Source organism: Culex pipiens, chromosome 2 (assembly GCF_016801865.2).
Source record: "Culex pipiens pallens isolate TS chromosome 2, TS_CPP_V2, whole genome shotgun sequence".
NCBI lineage: Eukaryota > Metazoa > Arthropoda > Insecta > Diptera > Culicidae > Culex > Culex pipiens.
The window spans coordinates 180,528,547-180,546,413 of record NC_068938.1 but is presented as its reverse complement, the minus strand read 5'-3'; positions in this window follow the sequence as shown (position 1 = coordinate 180,546,413).

Here is a 17,867-nt window from a genome sequence, read left to right as displayed (position 1 = left end):
TTAAAAGCAATTCTCTACAAAATCGCGCTTTTTTCATTAATTTTATTTTTTGTATTTTTAAATGTGGCTGAAACTATTTTGGTGCCTTCGGTATGCTCACATAAGCAATTTTGCATCATTAGTTTGTCCATATAATATTCCATACTTGAAAACGGTGCACTTTATCAAAATTTCACTAGAGTTCTTTTCGATTGCAAATTCGATTTTACATCGAAAAATTAATTTGAAATTTTTTTGTGACCAATATTTCGATTTTTTTTAAATCAGTATTGATTCAAAAATTCATAACTCGGTCAAAGATGTTTTGCTCGTTCTGAAAATATCTGAAAAGTTGTCTTTTATGTTCCCTTAAACATATAAGAGAAAAAAAATAATAATAATAGTGTTTTTTTGCAAATCTGGAGTTTATTTTGTAAAGGTCCAATAAACCAAATTTTCAGTTTTTGCTTTTTGGGTGTTTTTTAATACCCCTGACTCAAGGCGGTTTAAAAAACACCCAAAAAGCAAAAACTGGAAATTTAGTTTATGGGACCTTTTCAAAAAAAAAACTCCAGAAATCAAGTTTTAGTGACAAAATGTGAAATTAAAAATCACAAAAAAAATTTAACCGTGTATTATTTATTTTTCAGTGCAGTCCTTATTCATACACTGAAAGAAACCAACATAGCAAACTCAAGTGTTTTTTCACGTGAGAGCCTCCAAAAATTCACACCATAAGGTCACGTGCTTTACCTTTGACCCGCACATGCTGTGCATGTCATATGGATATGAAAATCATTTAACACCAGCTGATCATTAGCGAAAAACCTTCACTCTTAATTTGTATGCTTTTCATTTCAGATTATAATGAATTTCACATCGATTTGCCCCATTTGACATTTCCTTTGATTTTGAAGTGAAAAACACGTTAGATTCAAATGTTTTGCTTTTTAAATGCGTGTGGCAAAAAACTCTCCATTAGTAAGATGGCCACGGACGAGGCTGGTGAAGAATTTTCTTTTCGGAAAGAAATTATCTTTTAGCTGTGCTTTTTGCCAACTAGTTTTCTTAGGTCTCTTTTAATATTCGAGCGCGGTGGTAGGTAAAATCAAGAGATATAGTAAAGTTGTTTAAAAATAACTCAAATTATTTCTTTTTTGTTTCAGAAGATTAGGTTCCGACCAGAGGTTGCCTTCGGAATCTGCTTCTGATTCGAAGCTGTTAATCCGTACAAAAGTTTACAAGCGGTGCCGGTGCTTCTCGAGATTCATCGAGATATCAAGGGCGGGCTAGGGATCGGATAGCTGTAGGATCGTGAAGTGCTTGACCGTCCTGTTGCACTTTTTTTGCGGCCAGTTTGCACCCGTTCCCGAACCATCTGACCTTGACGATTCTCCGTTCCGGCAGGGCGTATTCTTGAGTACCTCGATGCACGAACTTCACAACGCCGTTGTAACCTGGTCAACATTCATCAACGTAGCAGCGTAGCATTGGAAGTGAAGTGAATTTGTGAATGATGTGATTTAAATATATAAAAAAAGTTTTTATGCATATAAATAAATCTTTTTTATCATTAACCCCGTGTAATAAATTTTAAAAAATAAGAAAACCCCTCACGTCGTTTTGAACACCTGATAACCATAGGAAAACCATTCAATTTAGACAACAAAATCATTTAACATTAGTGAGAAAATAATTGCAAATTCATAAGCGTTGTCACATGAAGTTAACGTGTTTTGCTTTTGAATTTTACCGTGTCGCGCGATGAGAATTTTCGAAGTGATTTGCACATGACATTCACATGCCAAGTCGTATGGGGCAGATTCACGTGTTAAACATGTGATATTGCTGTGTGCTTTTCTTTCAGTGTACCTACAACATTGTCTAGGACACCAAATCGATCAAAAAAGTCCTTCAAAAGATACAGATTTTTGAATTTCCATACATATTTTTTGTATGGACAGCTGCCAAATTTGTAAGAAAAATTATATGGACAAACTAATGATGCAAAATGGCCTTTTTGGGCATACCGAAGGCACCAAAAAAGTTTCAGCCGGATTAAAAAAAAATCAAACAAATAGAATTAAGAATAAAAAAAACGATTTCGTATAGAATTGCTCTATTGTTATAATCAATATAATTAATATAATTAATACTAAAAATTCAAATATTCTGATCAAAAGATAACAAATTTGTTCAATTTGTTTATCAATCATCACTCCATCAGACTTGACTGGCATCCCTCCATCATTCTTTTATCTCGCCACGCTCCCCATAATCTCGTAAGAGAGCGCTCACCTGAGAGCGAGACAGAGCGCGAGCGAGAAATTCCACCGTTTTCTCCCCTCTCTCGCTCGCACAATCACTGCACTCTTCACGCGCCCACGAGCACCTCTCGCACAGGTGAGTTCGCGCCGCGCGGCGGCTGTCATAAACATTGCTTGTCATTTTTGTGACGTGTGAGTGAGAGAGCCCGCGCGAACGCGGGTGAAAGAGAGGGAGAATTCGCACTATTTTTTTGCGCGACGTCGCGAACGAGTTTGCGCGGATCCTCGCCGTTTCAGCAGGGAGGAATGAATGGATCGGACCTCTTGGGGGTCCTCTAAGTAGGCTTTGAAACGTGTTTTAACAGGCCAACGACGGCGATCCATTTTTCTCGCGATCGTGGATCAGCGGTCTGCTGCTTTTTATGCGACATGTCCCATTATGGATTGTGCGGCTCTCCGTGAGATAGTAGGCCATGCTGGTGAGTGTAATCGCGCAGGTATTTGCGATCATGATCATTTTTTTAAACCGCCAAAACAGGTTTCCGCGATCACCAACACAGATGGTTTCTGGATCGGCCGAAAATCGCGATCATTCTTTTTCGCTTCGTGCCGCCTACTACCAACAGTCGTGCTCTGGTCAAACACGAACAAAAAGGAGAACAAAATTCCAGCGATTGTTTCTAGACTGTTTGAGCACAGGTGAGAGAAGGGGGGAATGAGGGAGTGGGTAAGGAGAGGATCGCGACCTGGCCAACTACGACGATCGCGAGCAATCACGCGAATCTGCATACATTCATGTGAGTAGATCGTTATGTGTGTAAGTGTTTGTTTGTATGAAATTGGGGAAGAAAGAATGCCGCGATAACTTTTCGCTTGGGGCTTGGGAGTGATGGAGAAGGGAAAGAAAGGTAAGAAAGAAGAGAGCGTTTGAGAGAGTAAACAAACGTAAACAGTCTCTTGCAGCACCCTGGCACCACTGTAAATGCCCAGAACGTTTGACAGTCACCAAAACCTCGAAGAGCCCACGCATTAGTATATGTGAAGAGCCCACCATAAACAATGTTTTGGGTTAGTGTGTGTGAAGAGCCCACCATAAACAAAGCCTTGGATGAAGTAGTATTGGTGTCGTGTGATTGTTTACATCGAAATAGGGAAATAGCGGATGCGAAAGAGTTGAATCAAAAATAATATGTTTGTGTTATAAACTGTTTAAAAAATCGACGCAAGTGGTCACATTTATCTTGGTCATATTTCCGGACGTAAAACATGTGTGTATGAGGCTGGAAACGAAAAAGGAATCGGCTGGTGGGACGAGCAGCCGGAAAAGCGGAAGTGATTTTATCTCTTCCGAAGACCGGAACCGGAACTGGTTCCTATTTGTGTGGGGGCAAGAATCCGACAAGAAGCTGCTCTGATGCGTGGAGTAAGTAACCTGAACGATCTACCAATTTAAAGGAAACCCTCGAATGGACCGGGGAATTCAAGATTGAAAAAATCTTAGAATCTACGCGGAAGAATCATTCATTAAATGGCCCTGGGCCATTGTAAAAAGTACATAACTTAAGAATTGTTTGCGCGCTTTGTTTATTTTCTAAAATCTGACAGCAGAAACTTTCGTTTTCTTCTTTGTTTTCTTGATGTTCGTCATCATATATTTTGGTTTCATAAACATGGCGGCAGTGACAGAGGGCTGGTCTCTTGGGTTGCTTTTTCTCTTCAGGTTGAAGCTTTTGGAGCGAGCTTTTGAGATGAAAATTATAGGGGATGGAGTGGCGATGGATATGTTAAGTATTAAATTTAAAAAGATAACTTTATCATAACATTTTTTGAATTAAATTTTCAAAAGGTCCTATCAGCATAGGAAACTCATAAAACAAGTTGTTTTGAATATTTACTCTAGATTTGTATGATTTTTGGATACAAAAAATATGACAAATCTTGAGTTTTTTTTTATAAGGTCCTATAAACAAATGTAAACATTGAGTGTATCCCGCTTACTCCGATGGACTTTGACATAAGGTGTGAAAGGGATACACTCAATGTTTACATTTGTTTATAGGACCTTATCAAAAAAAAGTCAAGAAATATTCAAAATGAGAAATGTGTTAAAATTGATTTAAGACCGATGCAATTTTTTTCTAAAAAAAATCCTGTTAGCAAATCCGGTAACTTTATGTGAGCAGTTCTCTACGGAATCGGTATTTTTTCTTTAATTTTATTTTTTGTATTTTTAAATACGGTTGAATCTTTTTTTGTGCCTTCGGTATGCCCAAAGAAGCCATTTTGCATCATTAGTTCATTCATATAATTTTCCATACAAATTTGGCAGCTGTCCATACAAAAATGATATGTAAAAATTCAAAAATCTGTATCTTTTGAAGGAATTTTCTAATCGATTTGGTGTTTTCGGCAAAGTTGTAGCTATGGATATGGACTACACTAGAAAAAAATGATACACGGTAAAAATGTTTTGGTGATTTTTAATTTCACTTTTTGTCACTTAAACTTGATTTTCAAAAAACACTATTTTTAATTTTTTTTTCTGATATGATTTAGAGGACATCAAATGCCAACTTTTCAGAATTTTCCAAAATGAGCAAAGAATCTTTGACCGAGTTATGATTTTTTGAATCAATACTGATTTTTTTCAAAAAATCGAAGTATAGGTCACAAAAATTTTTTAAACTTCATTCTTCGATGTAAAATCGAATTTGCAATCAACCAAATATTGATAAAGTGCACCGTTTTCAAGTAATCGCCATTCTTAAAAAAACTTTTTTCAAAATATTCGCAGTTATTCATTTTTTTAAATTAGTGCCGATGATTGCCCACCTTTGAAAAAATATTTTTGAAAAGCTGGGATATTCTCTATATTTTGCTTTTTTGAACTTAATTGATAAGACCCTTGCCGGGTCCGGTGGCGCAGTGGTTAGCGTGGTAGCCTCTCACCCCAGTATGGCCTGGGTTCAATCCCAGACGGACCCAGTGGCATTTTTCGAGACGAGATTTGCCTGATCACGCCTTCTATCGGATGGGGAAGTAAAACGTCGGTCCATTAGCGTAAAAGAAGTTTTGAGTGACTCACCACACATAACTTTCGGACGCCAAGAAATGAGTAGAAACTTGCAACAGAGCCCACAAAAGACCCGGGGGTCGTTAAAGTGGATTGCTTTGCTTTTTTGATAAGACCCTAAGTTGCTGAGATATTGCCATGCAAAGGATTAAAATCAGGAAAATTGATGTATTCTAAGTCTCACCCAAACAACCCACCATTTTTTCTAATGTCGATATCTCAGCAACTAATGGTCCGATTTACAATGTTGAAATATGAAACATTCGTGAAATTTTCCGATCTTTTCGAAAACAATATTTTCAAAAAAATGAATCAAGACTAACATTTCAAAAGGGCATAATATTGAATGTTTGGTAAAGGTCATAAGGTTTCTCGTGCTATGTCGGTAAAAAAATTCAATCAATTTTGATGACAAATATAAGAATCATACAAAACATTAAAAAATAAGAAAAAATAATCATGTTTAACATTCGCTCAAAAATTAACATTTCTTTGCTTCAAATATTTTTTTTAACCAAAATCAACAACAAAAGCAGACCAAACGAAGAGATGAAAGATGCTGCGGGCTAACGAGTGGAAGATCATTCTACCGAGAACACGATCAATGTGTTTTTCTTTCCCTCTCGTACGTGTGTATTCGTGTGTAAATAGAGAAAAACGATTGCAATCTCGGCTTTACCCACCTTGCGTCGGTCATCCCGACGAAGATGAGCTGAAGCAAGACTAAACGCGCAAAGGCTGAAAGGGTCAGACTCTGCTCCTCGGGGCTTTCAGGATTGAACAAGTTCAAACAAAAGTCCTACACACAAGAGAACATGCGGAATGGAGCAATTTCCAAACATTTCTTTTCTCGTTATTTTTGTTTTCTTCGATATAATTGTTTGTGAAATTGGGCTTCTGGAATGCGTTCTGGAAAGGTGAATTGGCTGGTGTTTTTATTGAAGATTGGATGTTTTGCTTCTTTTGGGTGGGCGGTAAAGTTTAAATGATTTTGTTGTTAACATTTCACGGTTTTAACATGAATAGCACAGTAGGATTTGCAGTTTTGTTAGCTTTGCTGAAAAAATTTGAATTAAATTAGTTTCAGCTAGTTTAGTTATCTTTGTTATCTTTTATTTATATAAATCCTAACAAATTTGTTGAAAAACTTTTCTTCAAAGGCAAATAAACTACATCACTCGTTTATTTACAAATGCATTATTTTAAAAGCTAAGCCAAATTCAAAGTATTACTTTTCATTACAAGTGCTGAATAACTAATTTTTTCAGCAGTCAAATGACTTTGATTTTGACTCTGCCAGAGACAGAAACGTTAAAAAATGTTGGTAATGGCATATTACTAATTACTTGATCTACTTGATTTTAATATTAATTTATGAAATTCTGCTTCAAATCGATGTCCCTCAACTCGACTGTCTATATAATTTTTTTTAAAAAATCAAAATATTTTTTAAACTGTTTCAACAAGGCTAAAAATAATTATCAACGCAAGAAAATACATTTTGAATTGTTTTCAGCTGAACAAAATGCCCTTAATTTTGCGAGCCAATATTTGCGACATAAACTTTGGAAAATATTTGCAATATTTTGTCAGTGAATCCCATATAAAGTACCATGAAGGCTCAAATCAATTTATATTTTGTGTGAATAAGCCTTGTTATATGCCTAATTTCATAGTTAAATTACTTTAAATTTTCAAAAAGTATTTTTCATTTTTATTAATTAGCTCCTTCAAATTTGTGGTGCTTCTAAATTTATCTGTTTTTTTTTCAGGGCTCTCTGTTCTTGGGTTTATTATTTTTATGTATAATTAATAAATTTTATGATAACATCGCATTGGAAAGCAATTTAAATAATGTTATGCCCACCATTCTAGCGATTTGTCGCCATTAAACTCGAACAACTCGAAAGAAGAACGCAAAAATTAGCATTAGGCAAGCCACAACCTATGCAGAGAAATCAATTCCCGCTCCACCAAAGCTTGACCAAATCACGTTTACAGTTTCCAATTTGGTTTCGGATTATCGATGTTGTGACACTTCTCCGGCTCGGCCAAAAGCAGCCCCCAGCCACCGAAAAGAATCAGAAGACATTTAAATCTACTGTTATATGAATTTATTTATTTCCGCCCAGCTTCCAACCCAACCAGAACCTAACCTCAAACCTTTTGCTTATGCTGTTGTTGGCAGTCCATTCATGTGTGTGTGTTGTGACTGAACTCTTGGATATCTCTTGGAATGCAAATAGAAACAGATTAATCAAATTATTCCGCAAATTTGTCATATTAGTAGTTTCGTATTATATCGGTTTTGCGTTTCTTCCGTTCTATGCTTCGGCAGTTTTGCAGTTCGAGTTGAGGTTATGTTTGGCTTCTGACAGCCATAAAATTGCCTGACTTGTGTCTTGGGGCTGCTCGATTCAGGGGAGGGAGAAGGAAACTCTCGTGTGTGGCAATCGTGGAAAACATCCAATAAATATTTATTTATATTAAGGCTCAGCTTTTTTTCTCACATTTTTGCTCTCTTTGGTTAGGCCCTTCGATTGGCTTTGCACGGTGGGGGTGCCTGTCCGATTGGAAATGATATTCAGGCAATTTGCCAGATTCATTACAAATTTGTATGATAATTGCCTTAGACTAGACAAATCGGTGTTTTGGAAACACTGGCATTTTTTTTTGAATTATTATTTCTCAGCGAGAAACCTACTAGTTATTTGGTTGAATGTTTCCAAATATAATCGTACAAAACCTCTCATAAAATTACATAAGTCGACCCCAGCGTGCCATGCAAACCACTTTCGTGCAGTTTTTTTTTCTGCGAAAGAAGGTGCATGACCCTTTTTCGGGGTATTTCTTGTTCTCCTCTTTGGCTGAAAGATTATTATTACACGTTTTTCCCTTTAAAGCTGGCCAACTCTTAAAAATTCGCGTAAATCAATTTGTAAACCAGAAATTTGGCGGACTGTGGTGAAGGTCGTCTCGTGAAAGCTGGCCCAGAGTTGCCAGCTTAAGGTGACAAAAAATCTGAAAAGTTTAAAATCATTTAATTTTTTAAAATTTTGTATAATTTAGCAATTCGAACTTCTCAACAAATATCCAAGTTATGAAAAAAACTAAATGATCCACTTGTCTGTGACCGTACTCCCCAACAAAAAACTAAGGAAATTAATAATACGGATTGAGGCCTTGAAGGTTGTCCGTTGCACACCCGGGCCGGGGCGAGATTGTGGGCTCGTTTGGCCGTTACTTTTTTTATCGTTGGCAATTTTTGACAGGATGCATCTTTGGGAGGTTCTTCTGGCGGTTGCATTCAGATATTTGGGGAACATTATGAATCTTCCGAGAAGTCAGCGCTGGCAGCGGGGAGTCGTCAAAGGATGCAAAACCAGAAATTAAAATGCTCGTTGACCTCAGAATGTTCGGAATGGACGTTTGGTTTGGGGATCTTCCCTTTTGATTAATGTTATGTCAAAAATTGAAAAAAAAAACACATTGTTTGTGGTTTTTATTTAGTCGAAATTTGAATTTGAATCTTTAAAACAGAATCGTATTTATTTCATTAATAAGAAATTATTTTGGAATTGTATCAGATTAAAAAATATAACGATACTAGACTTTTTCATGATACCGCTTTTTTCCGACTATTTTTTTTAACTTTCTAGCTTGCTGATAAAGTCAATAGCTTGCAACAAAAAGGATTTTTAGGAAAATGTCTTTTTTAAATACTCTATGTAATATTTTTTTAAATTTTCAAAAAATATAAGTTTTGCAAAGATTTCAATAAAACTTTTCTTTGCTACGTTAAAGTGATTCAGAATTTTTAGATTCAAGATGGTGACAAAATGTTGAAAAAAAGGATTTTGTTATTGAATTGGCAATCACCTCACAATATAATAGTGAATGTTTGGCCCCTTTGAAATGTTAGTCTTGATTTAAAAAAATGAAAATATTTTTTTCGAAAAGATCAAAAAATTTCACGAATGTCTCATATTTCAACATTGCAAATTGGACCATTAGTTGCTGAGTTATCGACATTAGAAAATGGTGGTTTTTTCGAGTGAGACTTAGAAAACATAAATTTTCCTGTTTTTAAACCTTTGCTAGCAATATCTCAGCAACTAAGGGTCGTATCAAGAATGTTAAAAAAGCAAAATATAGAGAATTTTCTCAGCTTTTCAAAAATATTTTATTTCAGAAGTGGGCAAACAAAACGGTTCCGTGTTCGAACCGGTTGTTGCGTTTGAAACGGAATTTGTATACGATTCTAATTAGATTCCGTTTCAGAATTCGGATTGATTTGACTGGGCATGAGCACTAATTTAAAAAAAATGAATAACTGCGACTATTTTCAAAAAAAAAAAAATACCTGAAAATGGCTATAACTTGAAAATGGTTCACTTTATCAAAATTTCACTAAAGTACTTTTTGATTGCAAATTCGATTTTACATCGAAAAGTGAAGTTGAAACTTTTGCGACCAATATATCGATTTTTTGAAAAAATCAGTATTGATTCGAAAATTCATAACTCGGTCAAAGATTTTTTGCACAACCTGGAAATTTCTGAAAAGTTGGCATTTAATGTCCCCTAAAACATATCAAAAAATTAAAAATTTTAAAAATAGTATTTTTTTTTGCAAATCAATTTAGGAGCGAGTCCACGAACAGGGCATACCCCTTTGTATGGGACGTCGTTTGGACCTCACCAATCTGCCTGAAATTTTCAGGGGTTGTTTGTACATATGAAACTAGCATCTGGCCAAAATATGAGCACTCTAGGTCAACGGGAAGTGGGGCAAATCGGGACACAATGTTTGAAGGTTCAAAAACGTCAAAAATCTTAAAAAGGCTATAACTTAGGCAAAATTCAATTTAATTTCAAAATTCAAAATGCATCTGAAAGGGCTTAAAAAATGCAACAAAATGCAGGGTAGAGCATCCCAATTGGTTAAATCTAAAGGGAGTTATTGGCATTTTAGTGAAAAAATAGCATAATTTTCAAACTCAAATAAAAAAGTGTTCCATCCAGATATCAACTCGGTTCGACCTGCAGCTTGTAGGGAACATCTGGGACTACCATCTGAGACTAAGAACGCTTTGGGTAAGGCAGTTTAACATATTAAATAGACACTTTTACTTTTAGTGAATTTTTTGGTTGTAATTTTTTGCTCGGGGGACCCCTTAGATCAAATTTTCCGATGATAATTTTGTCATATTCGTGTTCCTGAGACAATTTCACAATAGAAACATGCATAAAAATGTTTATTTTCATCCATTTTAACCCTTTAAAAAATGAAAGTTAAAAAAAAATCTTCGATTCACATTTATTGAAAATCAAGTTCGTTTCCAAGGATACTAGATGACACCAGAAAAAAAGCAGCTTCTTAATTTTTTTTACTTTCATTTTTTAAAGGGTTAAAATGGATGAAAATAAACATTTTTGTGTATGTTTCTATTGTGAAATTGTCTCAGGAACACAAATATGACAAAATTATCATCGGAAAATTTGATCTAAGGGGTCCCCCGAGCAAAAAATTACAACCAAAAAATTCACTAAAAGTAAAAGTGTCTATTTAATATGTTAAACTGCCTTACCCAAAGCGTTCTCAGTCTCAGATGGTAGTCCCAGATGTCCCCTACAAGCTGCAGGTCGAACCGAGTTGATATCTGGATGGAACACTTTTTTATTTGAGTTTGAAAATTATGCTATTTTTTCACTAAAATGCCAATAACTCCCTTTAGATTTCACCAATTGGGATGCTCTATCCTGCATTTTGTTGCATTTTTTTAAGCCCTTTCAGATGCATTTTGAATTTTGAAATTAAATTGAATTTTGCCTAAGTTATAGCCTTTTTAAGATTTTTGACGTTTTTGAACCTTCAAACATTGTGTCCCGATTTGCCCCACTTCCCGTTGACCTAGAGTGCTCATATTTTGGCCAGATGCTAGTTTCATATGTACAAACAACCCCTGAAAATTTCAGGCAGATTGGTGAGGTCGATGCGAGATGGGTATGCTTTGCTCGTGGACTCGCTCTTAACAAAAAGTGTAATTAAAAATCACCAATGTTTTCACCGTGTATCATTTTTTTATTCAGTGTAGTCCTTATCCATACCAACAACTTTGCCCAAGACACCGAATCGATCAAAAATTCCTTCAAAAGATACAGATTTTTGAATTTTCATACATCATTTTTGTATAGACAGCTGCCAAATTGGTATGGAAAATTATGAGCATGAGCATGAGCATGAGAGACCACCCATGGTTGTTCTTCTCCGTTGCTGAACAGGACCGTAATATCCTATCAATACAACCGACCATACGCTTAAACGATCTAAAGGTGTTTCCCTTATCAACAGCATGTATGAATGCGCTGAAATGATAAAACATCAAGATCATTAGAACTAGATCTGGAGCAAATAGGTAACAGTCGTTGGCCACCAACGGCGCCCGCCATGTCAGTTTGTAGATCTCGGGGGATTGGGACGGGAATGTTAGTTAGCACAGGTTGCAAAAGGTGAGTTCTATACGATATCCTTTTTTTTCAGTTTATGGTCGGATGATACGTAAAAAGATATAAATTTTCAAATTTTCTAAAGTAAACAAAACACCTTTTAAGACATCACCGGTCCATTTCAATTCAAATTTTAGCAATGTAATCATAATTTCTTCACCAACTTTTTGATGATATTTAGAATCAAATATCATTTGTTTAACACAGATGATGAAATTCAGCTGAATCTCTCTAAGCAGAAGTAAAATTTTTTTTATGATAAAACATAATGATATCCTGATATGATAGACCTATCCACTACAAAACCTCGCATAGCTTCGCTGTCCATCTCGTCAATCCAGACGAGATATGTAAACATACTCGCTTCCCCTAGAACATCGGTCCAAAACAACGATATGGTCCAGCTGATGCTGACGGTACACAACTCCAACGACTTATTGCCAAAGCTGGGTGAAACTGGCTTAAAGCTATGTCTGGCCGGCTCTCGACTTGGCTGGCGTTATAACGGTCCCCGGATAATCTACATAATTGCAGCGCGCGCGCCGCGCCGAACTCGGTTCCCTTTGGCCGCACTCGCGCTTCCTCGCGATGCTAGAACATTCCAGGTCTTTCCCAAGTTCTGGAAGATGTTTGCGGGTGTGCGCGCGCGACTGACTGACACTGGCGACGACCGGCACGAACGCTGCTGTGATTATGATTTAGACACGCTGCTGCTGCTGATGCTGCCAGGGCTCTTGGGTGGGAGACCCTTGGTGGAGACTATGCTTGAGATCTGCTAGAACCGGGAACACCCGACAGGCAAAGTTGGGTGGTTATGTTAAAGTGCTCCTCAGCACCGATATGTTCGGTATGTGGAAGTGAGGGCTGTGCTTTCGCCTCGCGGAGAGATGACAGGGTGGTGACTAAATTGGATGAAAAAACAAAATAATGTCATGTAAATTGCATTAATAATTTGACAATTCAGCAAAGAATAACTAACTCAAAAAGACCTAACAACTCCAGAGGTTTTGAAAGTTTTGTTTTACTTGTTGGGTGTTTTTTTTAAACACCTTGATAGCAGACAATACAAATTTTGTTTAATCACATGTAATTTTATCACAGTGTAAGTAATTTTACAAAGCCTTATTAGTTAAGTAATTTCGTCCGATTCCCGATGCAATTAAAGATGCGAAATATTAGAATAGCATTTAAAACAACGGTTCAACCTTGAGTTCAACTTAATATTATGTAGCCTTAACATTAAAAAATAGAAACATTTGGCCAATTGTTTTCAGCACTGAATATTGTTGAGGTAGATATTCCAATATAAATTTATATCAGACAGAATTGTGCAAACACGAGATAGAAACCGGTAATCCTAGGTGTTGAGAATCACGTGACTGAAAGAATAGCAGTTTTAACAACCATGACTAACATTTCAAAAGGGCTGAAAATTCGATACTACGTCCTTTTGGAATGTATGTCTTGATTTAAAAAAAATGTTACAAATTAATCAAACAAACATTTTTAAGAATGATTCGTTTTTTTTAAGTTCAAAATAAGAATATTATTTTCCATGATTTGTAAATTGAGTGCTGATTGGACACCAAAAAATCATAGAATATGAGAATTATAGACCATAAAGTCTGAATTGGTCGCAGTGGTTTCAAGGCTCTACAAAAAAAAAAAGTCTGACTTGGAAGCTACGATGATTTTAGAAATCTCAATGACTGAGGATTAGAAGAATAATTTTAGATCTGGTTTTGTGTAAATCCTTCAGGGATGGAATCATCGCATAAAAATCATTTTCGCTTGCGAACGTTTTTCACCCGCGAAGAGAGAGTAGGTGAATCACGCAAAAGAAAATCGCTCCCGAACTACTCGAATAAATTCAATCAGTTGAAGATTTTTGGTGATTTTCCTTGTTAGTACCGCTTAAAATTATTTATTTCGTTTTGTTTACACACATTGTCCATCTACAAAACGTGACAGATTTTTTTTCGACGTGTGACGTTACACCTGCAAATGTAGCAGTGAAATAGATGATCCATCGAATAATCAAGATGATGATTTTTTAAGTTTCCTTTTATCGATCTTTCGTGCTCGAAAGAAGAGAGTTCCTTTTCGGTTCTCGAGCGTCGAATGATTTTCTTTTGATGATGATTCTTTCATCGCTGAAATCTTTATAATTTGTTTTCGATATTAGTTTTCAAACAAATTTTAATGCATGCATATTTTTATGAAATAAATGCTTTGAAACATCGACATGAAAATTTGAGAGCTTGACATTTGAATATTTTTATGATTGATTTTATTGTCGTATTTCATAAAAAGCGATGAAACAAGTTTCAATTATATCGAGTTGTTGCTATCAATGTAAATTTTTCATAAATAATGCTATCGAATTAAAATTTAGTCCTTTTTCAATTTATTAATATAAAATTCGATTTAAGAAAAGTATGTTCAAGCACATTTCTTACTAAGAGTGCAGTTTTGCTGCATTGCTTTCTTGAAATATTTTGAATTTATTTAAGTAAATGACAACTTTCCATTTTTGGATCGGTTTTCGAACAATTTTTGAGTTAACAATTTCAAAAATGCTTTGGATTGTTCATCTGCATGTCCTTTGAATTGTTGTTACTGAAAAACAATGAAATTTTGATTAGTTTTAGAGAAAAAAAAAAGTTTTACTTCCACAAATTCGTAAAACCTTTTAAAGAATATTAAAATTTGTTGACGTTTTACAAATTTTCTGATTTGTTATCCAAAAACCTTTTTTTTAATAAAAAATCATAACTTAACGTACGTAGTTCAATATATTCTAAACATTTCACAACGATTTTACGAGCTTCCGACTTTTTTTTCAATGGAAATTTAAACAACAATATTTTTTTTGCCACAGGTTTAAAAAAGTTGAAGAAAGAAGGACTAAAATTTCAAATGAAATTAGTAATAGCCTAATATTGAAACCCAGTTATGCTTAAAATAAGTATATCCAAAAGTTTTGTATCCTCTATTTAATATAGAGTCCATAAGCTCCTTGTAAATTTTAAAATACAACGATAAAAGGCATGTCAGAGAACCACTTTTCGTATTTTTTTTATGAACATATTGTCAAGTCGACATTTTGCGGTGCATAAGCTATAGTCCCATTGGAAAGAGCTGTCAATGTCATGTAAGTCACTTTCTGTCAAAGAAGGCTACGACTTTTTGAAAATTAATTTAATCATCCATTGTAAACTTTTCTGCAACGTGATTAAGTCACTGATCAACGTACTAATAAAAAAAGCTTTATCGTTGTGTGTAATAAAATCAGCAATAATAAATCAGCAAAACTAAATTCAAACGTAGGAACCATCCATAAACCACGTGGACACTTTTTTGGGAATCTGCTACCCCCCCCCCCCCCCTCGTTTACAATTGTCCATACAAAAAAAACCTAAAGTGTCCACGTGGTTTATGGATGGCCCCGTATTATTAAAAACCATAACTTTTATTTGAAAACTTGTACAATCGAATTAACAAATAAACTTTTGTTAATGGTATGCTTCATCATTATTTCAAAGCAATTCGCCTTGGTGCATAATTGAACATTTAATCTAATTTTTAATGAAAAACATTTACCCCTGAAATTCACAAATGTGGAACACGAGCATATTTGTTTTTTTTTTTTGGTCGGACACAGTATGTATTTTGATGTAGTTTGCGAGCATTTCTAGTACAATAAATTGTATTAAAAATATACCCAATTTACACTATTTTTTGTAAGTTTTTGTAAGTTCTTTTCCAAGTTCTTCTGGAATGCTTTCTTCGGACTGGCTGGCTGTGAAATGGAGGGGTGACGGCTTTAAAAAGCACTTAAAATTGGTGAAGACAATATAGTTATGTTGTCTTTTACAAGATTTTTTACAAATTATCTCAAAAGTATTCCAAGCTTTCAATTTCATGTTTTTATTTTTTAGATTTGAAAGGTAGAGTTGCCAGCCTGTAAAGATTCTTCCCAGATCTTTTCTGAAGAGCGAAAAAAAAATCTCTGCTCAAAGAAAGCAAAAGACCTGAAAAGTTTGTGTGTGTGTGCTCGCAGAGGGGGTTCATTGAACGTATGTCAAGAAGCGTTTATTTAATTTGCAGTTTCTGCCCTCCGCGTGCACGATAATGGCGGGAAGATTGTTTATCACCTAATCTGGTTATATGCTTTGGCTGGAACTTCCCTCTGAACCTCTGCTGATGGGGATGCTGCTGCTGCCGCGAAAGGAAGATCCCCTGGCTGATGGTTGATGGAGGTCCATAATTGGTGGGGCAAGATTTTGACGCCTGAAAAATGTAAAGTAGTAAGTAACAAACTTGAGGCGCGGCAAGATTACCATGCATTCTCTCTTCTCGCCACCATGACAGATGGTTCTGGGCCGTGAAGTTTTAACGCGCTGTTGAGGTAATGTTGATGCACAAAGATATCACACACCGTACGGGACTTAACGGGATTTGAGGTTGGGCTGGGCTGAGGATCGGCAGAAGTTGTAGTACACAGACTGATTACTTGATCACTGATTGATTGCTGCCGGAGGCGTTGAATGGTTGAGGTTGGCGGGGTTCGGGATTCTCGTTGGAATAGCCAAGGGAAGGTACCACTACGTCACATCACATGGGATATCGAAATCTATGGCCACCAAGTGAAAGCGAGGTAGCGGCGTTTCCCCATGACCGAGTTTGGGCACTGGAGTGGAGTTGAGAAGTATGGAAATTTGGAGAACCTGAAATATATTGAAGAAAATTAGTGATTGTATTTTGTCATTGTTTAAGAAGAAATTATGGTTCAGTTACCAGTTAAGTAATTTGATTCTATAACAGGAATACTTATGATAAGATAATTTTTACAGTAAATTTTGTTTTATTTTGTTGTTTAGGAAAAAATATATCTTTAAATCAATCTAATGTCTAAAATAATCAAACACATCAAATAAGCTTTAAATTACTACAAGCTTACATTTGGTATGGGTAATGCCACCTCAATTGCACACAAATAAGTGCAAAATTTAAATTAATATTTTGTGATCAAATTTTGAGGGGCTAATGATACCATACACAAGCAAGAATCTCAATTTTCATACAAATAAGACACCCCGCTCCTTTTTTGGCACCACCACAAAGTTTTGCATTTTTCGTGAAAATTGTGAGCTCAATTTTCAAAACATAAAACATAGAAGGTTGATCCAGGACTCATTTTGAAGAAAATTGGACGTAGAATCGATTAACAGAGTTTATTTTAAATTTAAAAATTGTGTTCAGTATTTGTTGCGCAAATGGAAACTTGATGCAAATTTTCAATATTTTTGTACACAAGAGATTCACCTTAACAGTCGTTCTTCCGAATTTTAACCAAATTTGTTCTTTCTATTCTGAAACTTCTTGGCTCCCGTTAATAACTATCATGTTTTTAAATCAACTATAGCTTGCTTAAACCTTGATGCAAATTTGAGAATTGCCAGCAATACCAACCAAAAACAAAGTTTTGTTAATTTAAAAATTGTGTGACCTCCAAACTAAAAAAAATAAAATTCTACTCTTTTTGAAATGAAATATATCGTTATTAAAAAAAACAGACATTACAAAAACTTTCTCAATTTAAATTATTTTTGTTAAAAGAATAAATGAATTATTCGTAAACTGATTCTTTATCTAAAAATATTCTTTTTTATGGTTTTTTTAAATGCACACTTCATTACAAAAAAAATATTTTTCAGGTCTCTGAGAAACAATTCTTCTATTTTTAAAAGGTTCAGTAATGCAAATTTCCAGTTTCTGCATCTTGGGTGTTTTTGAATTAACCTTGAGTCAGGGGTATTAAAAAACACCCAAAAAGCAAAAACTAAAAATTTTGTTTATCGGACATTTTCAAAAAAAAAAAAAAAAAGAGATTCAGATGTGTATAATTTCAAAATTTTAAAATCAGGCTCTATTTTTAAAAGGTCTACGAATAGTTAATTTGTCTAATTTCATAGCTTAGACCAAATGATTAAATCTCTGAAATATTTTAAAGTAAAAGATCAGAAACCTTACAAA